General features: G+C 37.6%; 1 protein-coding gene across 4 annotated transcripts in view; it reads right to left on the bottom strand.

The window, feature by feature from the left end:
* Nucleotides 1–12,324, bottom strand: part of LOC113028027 (KAT8 regulatory NSL complex subunit 1) — a 43,265-nt gene that overhangs the window by 18,645 nt on the left and 12,296 nt on the right. The gene's annotated exons all lie outside the window — the stretch shown is intronic.

The following is a 12,324-nucleotide window of genomic DNA, read 5'->3' as shown; positions in this document are numbered from 1 at the left end:
AACTATTTTTTGCAACTTTATTGTATTTAAAGTTTTGAGGGATAAGCCTCTTAAATTTCTCCAAGTAGAAATATATGTAAACAAAACAAAAGCGATTTTCAAATTTTTTTGTAGTTTATTGCACTTTTTTGCAATTTATGTAATTACTATGGACTTAATGCATACATATTATTAAAATATGGGCTATAACAGTTGTATTGATGTATAGCAACTTGAAATGCTCCCACAAATGGCACTACAGCATGTAAAAAAAAAAAAAAAAAAAAAGCTCTGGTGGACTTGGTTCTATAGTAGGTCTTAAAGGGTTAAATAAATATCGTCAAATAATCGTGATCTCAATTTCAGTGAAAATAATCGTGATTATCATTTTTGCCATAATCGAGCAGCCCTAAGCTGAACTCAATATTGTCTTACGTATAAGTAATGATTCCCAGTGTCCTCCTCAGAATAGGGCTCTGCAGTTAATCTGATTTCATAATCATTTAAAACACGATTATCAGGATAAAAGCGTGTTCTGTTTTTGTCCTTTACTTTTGCCTCTCAAGAAACTCCCCACCAGGCTGTGGTGGGTTTAGTTCAATACACATTAACTTTGTTAGTTTATTCAATAAGATGGTAATCACAGTTCATCTGATTGTTTTTATAATTGTGACTAAGGGAAAATAAAAAATTCTTATGCTCTCACTACTGACCCGTTACTTGTGCCATAACCCCACAGTGAGGAATACAGAAACGCTGGTGGTGGATTAGAACAGAAGACACCTGAAGCCAAAGGTTTAAAAAATATATATGAGTGCATCCTCAACAACTATAATCATCTTTCTGACCACTAGCGCCACAGAGACCGTTTACTTCCATTCCAAATAGAAACACAATTTGGTGAATTAACTGCATGTGGTTGTGTAACAGTTGGCAATTCTAATAACATGTAATCCGAGCCACCATGTTTTGGTTTAGCATTTCGTCATTAAAAGCACATGTTGATTACAGTGTGTACTAGGGCTGCTCAATTAATCGAATTTTAATCACGATTACGATCTGGGCTTTCAACGATCATTAAAAATGACTGAGCCGATTATTAGCCCCTCCCTCATTTATCCGCGACACCTTAAAGGCCGGTCCGTGAAAATATTGTCGGGCATAAACCGGTCCGTGGCGCAAAAAAGGTTGGAGACCGCTGATTAAGAGGACCCGAGGGAAGCTCGGAAAGCTAAGCAGAAGTTATTTGGAGAGTGACTGCCGTTGGTTGAAAAGAGAGTTTAAAAAAAAAAAAAAACTTCAGTGGTGTTGCACACTATTTTATATTATTTTTTTAAAGTCATTGTTAACCCTTTAAAGCCGGTCAGAGCAGCACGCTCCGTTTTGCGTAACTATTTTTAAATCCCTGTAGAACCTGAACCGTGTAAGCTAGCGCAATAATTTGTTTTGCATATGAAACCGGAGGAGTTGTACTTACATCTTATGCCATCAGCTTGTCCTCGGTCACGGTTTCGTTCCAAATATAGCTTTGCAAAAATTGCATAAAAAGCGCTTGCAGGAACAAAAACATAATATTCCAGAAACACGCTTTGCCGTTCCTATCAGCTGTTCGTAACACTTCCCACAGTGAAATGATGCACATGCTGTTTTCTTTGCAAATTTGCATCATAGGATTGTTTTTGTTTTTCCTGCAGTATATAAAAATTGCTGTATCTCCAAAATAAAACTATGAAGACACTCAAAATAAATTTCCTGTGGTGGGAAACTATTTTTTGCAACTTTATTGTATTTAAAGTTTTGAGGGATAAACCTCTTAAATTTCTCCAAGTAGAAATATATGTAAACAAAACAAAAGCGATTTTCAAATTTTTTTGTAGTTTATTGCACTTTTTTGCAATTTATGTAATTACTATGGACTTAATGCATACATATTATTAAAATATGGGCTATAACAGTTGTATTGATGTATAGCAACTTGAAATGCTCCCACAAATGGCACTACAGCATGTAAAAAAAAAAAAAAAAAGCTCTGGTGGACTTGGTTCTATAGTAGGTCTTAAAGGGTTAAATAAATATCGTCAAATAATCGTGATCTCAATTTCAGTGAAAATAATCGTGATTATCATTTTTGCCATAATCGAGCAGCCCTAGTGTGTACAGGCATGTCTGCAGTATGAGAGGGGCTTCGACTGTATCACACTGGACTGCTGGGCATTTTTTTTTTTTTAGAAATGAAGCTCACTAATTAATTCTCTTTTTAAACCCACAGGGGGGAAAAAGGTACCACAAAGGACAGCAAAAATGTGTTTCCACCAACCACAGCCATGAATTCACCTGTGAAGCATAACAGCAAATTAAAAGCAGTATGAGAGGGTACTGAATGAATGTTTTACAAGATTCATCCCAAATAGCCTCATTTTTCCTCAAAAAGGTTGAAAACAGAAAAGCAGTGAAGATGACGCTGCTGTCATTCATGCTGTACTTCGAGAAGCACCTGATCAGGAAATGTAAAAGGTGATGAAAATTGTCCTTTCTTATGCTTCTTTTTATCACCACTATGTTTTAAAAGTTACACAAGCATTTAAAAATAAAAGCTGTCTGTATTTATGCTAAGCTGAAAACTGACAGCAGTCATCCCACCTGAAGCATGCTGAAGGGAACACAAATAGAGAGGTTTCAAAACTAGAAACACATTTACTTCTTTGAAAAGTTAATAGAAAATATCAATTTGTGTTTGTTTTTTGTGGGGATAAGTGAAACTCGACAGTCTTAATACAACTGTAGTACGCATTGTTAGGTTTGTTTTTTCACTTTATCACTCTTACACAACAATACTTAAAATTAGTATAGGACAGACATTAACACAGACTAGGGATTTGTGATTACAGCAAGATTAATATGATTACACGCAGGAAAAACAGCAGCTTCAACTTAGAAGAATTAAGTGGATTTCCATGCACTTTAAATATAATTGAATTACATAAAGAAATATGAACTGAAGTAAAACTGCCACAAGCCTGGCTAAGTGTCATTTTGGACTATTAGTAAAGAAAAAAGGCAGATGATTATCTTAATCATCTTGTTTAATATAAAATTTGATTAACTGCACAGCCAAAGCACAGACAGAACTATTGTGCATGTAAATAAAAGTCATGTCCACCCACGTCACCTGTGATCAGCTGCTTTCTGTGGCACTGATGCACAAATACAGTGAGTGCTAGTTTAAAAGTGTAGGTTTTATCTTAACTTTCTCCCTCCTCTTAACCCATATTTATGATCCGGGTCCAAACTGCATATTGCCATATTATTTAACAGCATCAGCGTCACACACACCCTTGACAGAGCGCCTCCCATAATCTGTAACTTTCCGTAAACTTATGATCTGACATGTGCTCCTGGCTCGCAGCCTGATTGGCAAGCTGTGTGTGGAGGTCAGAGAGGAGCTGGGTCATTGTACTTTTCTCTCTCTTTCATGCGAACAGCTAAATGTAGCACTATCAATATCTTCCAGGAGAGAGACAGTTTAAAAATGTGCACCCACACCCATTCCAACTTGCAGTGATGGCTCGTTTTTTACCTCCACCTTCCTCTCAAGCAGTCTTCAGCAAATGCACACATTTGATACTCAACAGATGTGCCACAAATCCAAAGAGCAGTCATTGAATGTTCATATTTTACTCAGGCTGGCAATAAAGAGAGTGGGCAAGTTAGAGCTGAACTGGAAGAAGACTTCTTCCAGTTCAGGTCAGGAGTGTCAAATCTGACCCAGCGGGTCAAAAAATTCATTAAATGTACTGCTGTTATACTTGGATCACTATTATTTAACCTTAACCCAAAAAATACCTCTGCAAATGTTTCTCTATCATTAAATAAGTACATTATGGAGAACATTTACCAGGTCCATAAGACCAACTGAAAGATCTGCCTCAATTCACTTCCTTAAAAAATTAAAATAAAATGTGCCAGGCAACTGAAGGCATGACAGGAAAGTGCAATTTTAAACATTTCTGTCATTCCTTGAGTCTAAAGATCAGGCTGAAAGGTTACAAAAACTTCCCATGTAATTGTTGTTGTAACTAAACAATAATAGTAACTTCTTTGTGTGAAAGAATCTATGTAGGAGGTACAAATACTTTTAACTTTCCATATACTTCTAAATCCAGTGGAGTAACACTGAAATCCCTAACCTAACCTTATTTTTAAAAATCTAATTATTAACTTCACTTAGAGCTGGGCGATAGAACGATAACGATATGTATCGCGATATAACTTTTACTCGATAGAGAAATTAAGCTATCGCGATAGACCTCGCCGCTCTTGTCCTCTTAAAATAAAAATAAAAAAATAAAAAAAAGGTCAGCCAATCCAAACTAAGTAGCGCAGAGCCGAACCAATCACAGCCGCAGCGTCACGTCGCGTGACTTGTTACGTACAGCACAAGTGCCAAGCCGCACGTGTGTTTGTTTGGGAAGCAGCCAGCGGGTAATGGAGGAAATGAGTGTGCCGACTAGAAAAATCAACCGAGCGTGACCGAAGAGAAAACAGATGATGGTTCCAATGCCGGAGAGATTGTCGAACGGAAGAGCCATAGAAGTTCCGTAGTGTGAAGGTATTTCGGCTATTTCAAGTCTGACAAAAAACAGAGTAGCGTGCACTGTAAATTGTGCCGAAAGCAAGTCTGGAAATACAATAAACTGGTGCATGCGTCACACTGTGCGCCACGTTATTGTTTCGGTGAAATGAATTTCTACAATACTGTTACTGTTAATTCTACTCTCTGCAGTGTTTAAATGCTTACATATACACACAGTTACTGTCCGTCCACACATACGACTCGGTTCTGCTTCTATGCCGCAGCTTTGTTTACTTTTTCCCACCGAGGCTTCTAGACTTCTGATTGGCCAACATTTCTGCACGGTTAGGAATCTAGCGCCACCTGCTGCTTTGGCATGTTCATAGCAGCGTTTTCCTTCATTTCTGCCTTTATGTGTGGACGGGATTATTTTTTAAAACGAAAACTGAAAATCTCCGTTTTCAAAAATACCCGTGTACGTGTGGACGTAGCCTCAGTCTCTGACTGGAAGCGCTAATTCGTCATTCGGCTTTTGTCAGACTAAAGTAACTGTTAAAACTGTTTGAAAAGCTCAGCTATACAACAAGGAGAGATTGAGAATTTCCTTTTAGTTCTCAGTTTATTTGATATTGACAAAAGTTAGTCAGTTTTGTCTGTTATTCTGTAAAACAAACTAAGATTTATTTTTAGAATTAATATTTTGTTTCTAAGTGGAATTGACAATTTAGTCTGTTTCGTTTGTTCTATTTTGAAACTTAAACGCTTTAGCGGCTGCCTTTTGTGTAGTTTGCAATATTTGCCTTTATTTATCTGAAAAAGTCTCATGTTCCTTAAGTACATCTACCCTGTTGAACTTATTATGGGAAATAAATATTTAAATAAAAACAAGCTGCTGATTATTTCACATTTTACTTGTGAGCAACGGCACATTTAAATCTTACAAATATAGTTATTTGGCTTATATCGTGATAGATATCGTTATCGCCTGAAATGAAAAAAACATATCGTGATATGAAAAAATCTCATATCGCCCAGCTCTAACTTCACTGCAGTTAAACTGTTTGGCACCACTGATTAAAAACAAGTACTTAATAACTGGAAATGTCAGAGTTTGTTATAATTAAAAAAAGAGAAAAATTTGTTTTTAATTAAGAGGATTATTTTAAACTTTAAATAGAATTCACTGGTTAATTTATGCAAAAGTAAAACACTTACTTCCAAAGTCTAAAATGACAGGAAAATACACAGATTTTTGGATAAGTGAGATTACTTTAACTTTAGTGACCTATGTTCAAGTAGAGCAAGGCTGAGCTTAACACTAAAAACTCTTTAACGTGAGTGTGCTCTAGTGTCTGAAGAAATACATTTTATATATGCAACCCAACTAGCAATGCAGAAGGAAGCTGTGTAGTACAAGTACGAGTTGCACTGTCAAAAGAATTTGCATGAATATGTTTTCACGCTGGGACTCATCTGTTGCCAAGTATGTTTTACACTGCAGGAACTGCAGCTGACAGAACAGGGATTATAAAATTGATAAGTATTTAAAACCAAGAGGTTTAAATCAGTCAAATTCATTTCACTTTGATCCATCCACAAATGTAAGTGATTTCCACATCTGTCATTGATCTAAGGGACAGAGTCAGTCCTGAACACAGGAACTATTTAAATGACACAGATTTTCAGGTACATTCACTTTTGTCTATGTGCAACTCCCTCATGTCAGGAGTGGAAATACAGTGTACAGGTCTAGGGCAGTGACCTGGGTGGGAATGAATCGGATTATTTTGCAGGGATTATGTTATCTGGGGAAATATTACTATTATAATACTTATGTTTATATTTCTTTATTTAGCTTTCTTTTCCTTTTATATTTCACAGCCTTAAGTGTACAGGCTAATTACCCCGAATGTACAGATAATCTGTAATCCTTTTCTTCTCTTTTTGTTTATATGTATAAAGGAAAAACTCTTAATAAAAAGACAGTTTAAATGACACATGTTTCAAGTTTCAGAGCTCTAATGTACAAATTACAAATAAACTACATTGCTGAGAGGTAAAATAAATTAATATTTAATTTGTGAAAGCACAAAAATAAATACCTTCCTGCAGAAATACTCCACAATTACATTTCTCTGTTTATATCCTTTCTAGATCATTATCACACATTCCTCTGATAATAACTGATGTAGATGGAAGTCAAATTATTTATTTTGTGCGAAACAGAAGTGAAACAACACATCAAACACACCGTGCACTTACAGCCTGAAGCAGTAACCCCAAGTTAACACTGAAAGCTGCGAACCACCATCGCAATGCCCATGGGGACTGGGGTTTTTAGTTTTGTCAAGACAGGTAACTACTACAAAGAAAGCCAGTACAAAGCTTCATTTGTACTTCAAAAGCTCAGATTTAGGTTGGACCCTCCAAAACATCTCTGCAGGACTATACAAGGTGGTTAAAGCTGCAGTACCAGCCCTGTGTCAAATGCAGTTTAGGTTAGCTATCATCTAAATGTGAACAGACCAGTTCAGGCATCCTACAGCTCAAAGCAGGAAAGATTTAAGACTCTGCTACTCAATCTTTTTAACTCTCTTTGGAATTAAAGGGATGGTGAATTATTATTTTGTTTTAATCATAAAATCCAATTATTCACCGCTTAGCATTTTTAAGACTTGCAGTATTTGTGTAAGTATGCAAACTATGAGGGAAAATGAATCCAACCAACCAAACTACACTACTAAAACTCCCATAACTTCCACTCTCTACCATACTTATATTGATACTTTGAAGTGTGACCTCTGAATCGCTTTTTTCAATTATGCTTCACAACCAGCAAGCCATCATTCATACTATGTAACAAGAACAGAGAAATTAAAGTTAGCAGCTGTCATTTTAGTTCTTTGTCCTCCTGTGCGAAGGGTTTTCAAACACATTAAATAATAAAAAGAGCTGAAAACTATCCTAACATTGACATTATTTTCTTCAGATATAATTGATGTGCCAGGGGTGAGCTAGCAGCTGGTCAGGCTCATCTTTTCATAGGAAGAAAACTGAACAAGGCAGGCCGAGGCAGGGTGTGGGGCAGGAGAAACTAGAGAGGGCAAATTCAACCAGAGAGCTGCAGCAGCAGCAGCAGCAAGTCATTACATAAAAGAGGAGGGTTATGTAACGACTGTGGGTTCGTGTTCAGGAACTCAGCTCGAGCTAAACGCATCCAGATGTGTCAGAGCAGGACAGGAACGTACACAGGGGCTCGCATACATCCGTAAATACACAGACATGGAGGAATGAGTATGGGGACAAGGTAGCTGAGCAGCTGAGACTGCAGAGTAATGCTGAGCCATAAGCATGAAGGGCACGCTGTGGTCCCGGCCAAACTAGTCACCCTGATTCACAAGCAGAAGCAAGGTGGGCAGACAGTCATTTAACTGTCCCGATGCATTAGTATCATATGAGCAACATGTACTCCATCACTGAAGCACAGTTTGATCAACTAAAACATGCAAAGCCCCCAAACCTGAGTGCAAATACGCAGACGTTTTCATTGTTCTGTCTACGAGGCATTATGTAACATCTGAGATTTCCTGATGAGCGTTTATTGTTGCCTCAGAAACTAAAAGAAAAAAAAAGTACCCACTCATTTCTCAATGCAGTGTAACAGGCCTAATCTAATGCATCCAAGTGATTCTGCAAATAGTTTATAAAGGAAAGCGGCATGGACAGACGTCACATTGACAGCCTGCACCAGATGCTGGCCAGTTGGCTGGCCCCCCAATCCTCTGAGATACGAGAAACCACGTCTACAGTAAAGACAGCGATGATGGGATTAGCTGTAAGTAATGCAACGCATCCAAATAGGTTATTTTACACAACGCTGTCAACTCGGCTGACATTAAATAATTGAGGTGCTGCTGGCCTGAAGAAGACAACATTACATTGTGAGTGTAGTGTTGAGTGGTACCAAGCTGTAAGCCAGTAATTGGTAACTGAGACAAAGTGCCAGTTGTGAAAATGTGGCTTCATGGTTATATGTACATAAACACACACACCTTATTTCCAGGAAGACGAACATGTTCACAAAGGGAGCTAAGGTTTCAGAGCCGCAGGGCTGGGAGCTAAGAAACCAGTTTTTTGGGGTTTTTTATTTTTTAAATATACTGAATGAACAGCTACACAATGTCCGTGTTCTTCCTTGATTACAGAAGAGGTTTTGGCCTTCTATCCCAAGGAAAATCACCAGGCATGTTATATATATATATATATATATATATTTTTTTTTTAAAAAAGAAGTTTGACTTTATGTGGTTTTATTTTACTCACAATCAATGTGACAAAAAAACAAAACAAAACAAAAAACAGGAAAATGCACAGATGACTTAGGAAAACACCGACTTACTGCAAACCAATTACATTGCATACACCTGTAGTCGCCCTCCAGAGGCCAATTTTGAGCCAGATAAATTAAAAGTTTTATATTGCATTTTTTCTTAGCAGGTATCACCATGAACAAAAAAATACAGAATTTTCCTCTGCTTTGAAAATGAAAAACTTGTCATGTGTAATGTCTTCAAATTACCAGCTGTATATTTTAGGGGCTTTTCCAAGATCAAAATTTGTCTTTGGCCGGTGAGCATAAGCATGTTTAGAGTCCACACTAGGCCTAACGATTGCTCCAGCTAAGTGATATCAGTCTACTCTCACATTTTACACCAAACTAGTGCAGACCCACACTACTTTGTGGGGGTGTAATTCCTCTTACTTCGGTTGTTTGCCTGTCTGGCTAATGGTGGGTGGCTGCATAGCACCTTAGAGCCAGCAGCTAACTGGTGTTGGACATTAATAAAACACTAATATTCAGTGTAAACCCACTATTATGTGCATTGCTGACTACAAATATATAACAGTATTTAAACACCTGTTTACTGTGAAGTTACAGCCACTCATCTGCATTCAAGAGAGGCACTTCTGTCTGTCAGGGAAGAAGCTAACTACTATCAATTAAAACAAATAGTTTAACCAACTAGCATTTTGAATAGTGAGAGCAGCAACCCTTAGTCATGTAGTCCACTGGTTTGTGCACGCACAAATGGCAAAACCAAAACTTCAAGGCACACCTGTACTCTTATCTGCTGTTCATTCTTTTTTGATATTGTAATGCGGCTTCTGACAGCCCAACCTGTACCTCAACTCCATCCCTGCTTCTGATACTTTAACCCAACCCAACTGTCTTGTGCCTTCTGGTTCAAATTCAACACTCTTTAACTGGCAGATATTTCGTTTCTAAATGCCTCGTCAGCTAGCTTGACATCATGGTGGCATTAACCAACACCTCACTACAGATGCCACACGTCAGTTGAGCCCTGTTGATATCCCCTCTCACTAAAGTCGCAAGACAGGTAGCTTTCATGTACTGATGCAACAAATGAATTAATACTTAATTGTTGTATATCACAGCAACATATGGTTGTCACAAATCCTGTAGCACACTCATACTTACCTAGAGCACACTACTTGGGAACCACAGGTGTTAACGTTTCTTGAGTTCAATTAATCTATTTATATTTCCACAATCTGTTAAATAATCATGATTTATCTAAAAGAACTGAAATTTGAATGTTTATCTATAATCAATCCAAGGTGAAACCAATTCTTTGTTAAGTTGAAACTTGATAAAATTTCAAGTAATTCAGGCTAAGAGCACTCTGCTGCCCTCAAACACAAAGCTTAACTAGTTGCTCTCAGGTTAAGGTCACATACATGAGTGGAAAAACGACACTTGTTTGCTTAACACATCTCCTGACCTGTAGGCCCTAAGCTTGCTTCAGTAGGGTTAACATTGTTAGCCAATGATTGATTAGTGATCTTCTCTGAGCAAAACAACATTTAGAAACGGTCATACACTCACAAGTTCTGATGCGTCATTTACCATACAGGTTAAAATCCAGCGTTTCACAGAGTGGAGGGAAAAAAAACCTGTAAATACGTGTACAGTTTTCCACAGAGACGTGCTTGAATTCACTGAAGAGTTAGTGCTTGTTAAGAGTGACTAAGGCTCCAAGAAGCCGTTGCTGCTTCACAATAAAAGCCTTGTGATGGCTGGTGGCTGGAAAGCTTTCATGGTAAAGCAGCAACAAGACATATCATGTTGGCTATAACAGAAGATTAACTGAAGCAGATGAAGAAAAGATGAAGCCACTGTTGGGAATTTCAGCTGATTATTACATGATGATTGGTCCCCTTTAGAGAAAGAAATCACTGAATGTAATGAGCTCAGTATGAGTCATTTACATCATGTCTAAAGAGCTAACTGAGCCCAACATGTAAACTCAAATAATACCTCGAAGTACTTCAGGTGCTTGGTGAAAAGTGCTTTTGATCATCATTACTTGGGGAAATTCAAGAGATGCCTACATTATAATGGGCTGAGTTAGAGCTAAAAGAAAGGGTTAAGTTGATCCACCAATTTGCCTTGACGGCCTCTAATTAAACCAACCTTTCCATACTGTTTCCTCTGCCTGGCATTTTCACTGACAAGATGCAACTCTCAGCTATGAGTTCACAAATAATACAGCCATCTAAAATGTCACAACTTCCCATTTCTATCACCATGACCCTGATGACCTCCTGGCAAACCGTATCCACTACTGAAAACAAAGGAGACTGAATTAAAAAACAACAACAAAAAAACAAAACCCTGTCGTAGTATTTTTAAGAACATAACTTTGGGAACCCCCTGCAGACATGACAGCTTTCACTTTCATTACAAACATGCAACTCTGAACTGCCATATTCACCCTTATTACCTAAATGACTACTACTAGTACTACTACTGTATACAGGCATTTTAAAAGGCATTAGAGAACTTCTTATCCTGGGTTTTAACATATCTTATTTAATTTTCAATTTTGCTTAATGTTACTTTCCCCAATTTTCTACCTTATTTTTTTAACACTTTTATTTGTCTTGTTTTATTTTCTCTGGCATTCTATTTTATTTGATCTACATTTTTAGTTATTCTCTCTATAGTTGAATCAATTATTTTATTTACATTTATTTTCCCCTTTAATTTTTTAACTTATGTTTTATTTATCTTGCGTATCATATTTATTTAGTTTTCTTAATTGGTTTGCTTCTTTTCGTGTTTGAACAAGACAGAAATTGTATAAAGTATAACTTAATCAACATATTCTCGCCCCCATTGAGCTCCACAGAAAACATTCAAAAACCATTTGCTCCAAAACTGAACCCCTCAGTCATGTATGCTAAGGACACAAGTTTCTTGTTACGTTATGGAGTTATTTAGGTCAAAGGTCTAAAGTCAACACTGGAAAGGATAATAAAAATCAGTGATCTTAACTGCTTTGTTAATAATCTACCCAATCTTCAACAGGCCAGTAACTCCATTAATGCTGCTAACACCACCTGCTCTACCCCCCCCCCCACACACACACTTTCCCCAAATCTAATGACACAGAAACACGTTCTCTGATGTGAACTTCCCATGAAGTACATGCACAGGCCACCCTCCTGGCTGAGGGAAACCTGACGTCACAACAGGCAGCATGTTAAAATATAAAACTCACACCTTCTGCAAAAACCACCACCACCCCTGCAGTTCTACGTTCCTACTAGGTTTCAGTTTTAAACCAAAACAGTGACGTGCTCTGTGGGTGCTCACTTTTTCGCCCTGCAAATAAATACAACGCTTGATTTCAGCTCAGGCCCTCTCAGGAGGCAGCAAGTCCATTCGAGCCGGTTCGTTCTCCACA

The sequence above is a fragment of the Astatotilapia calliptera genome, chromosome 8 (genome assembly GCF_900246225.1).
Source record: "Astatotilapia calliptera chromosome 8, fAstCal1.2, whole genome shotgun sequence".
Lineage (NCBI taxonomy): Eukaryota > Metazoa > Chordata > Actinopteri > Cichliformes > Cichlidae > Astatotilapia > Astatotilapia calliptera.
Note: the sequence above shows the minus strand (reverse complement) of the source record. Positions and strands in the feature narration are given on the sequence as shown.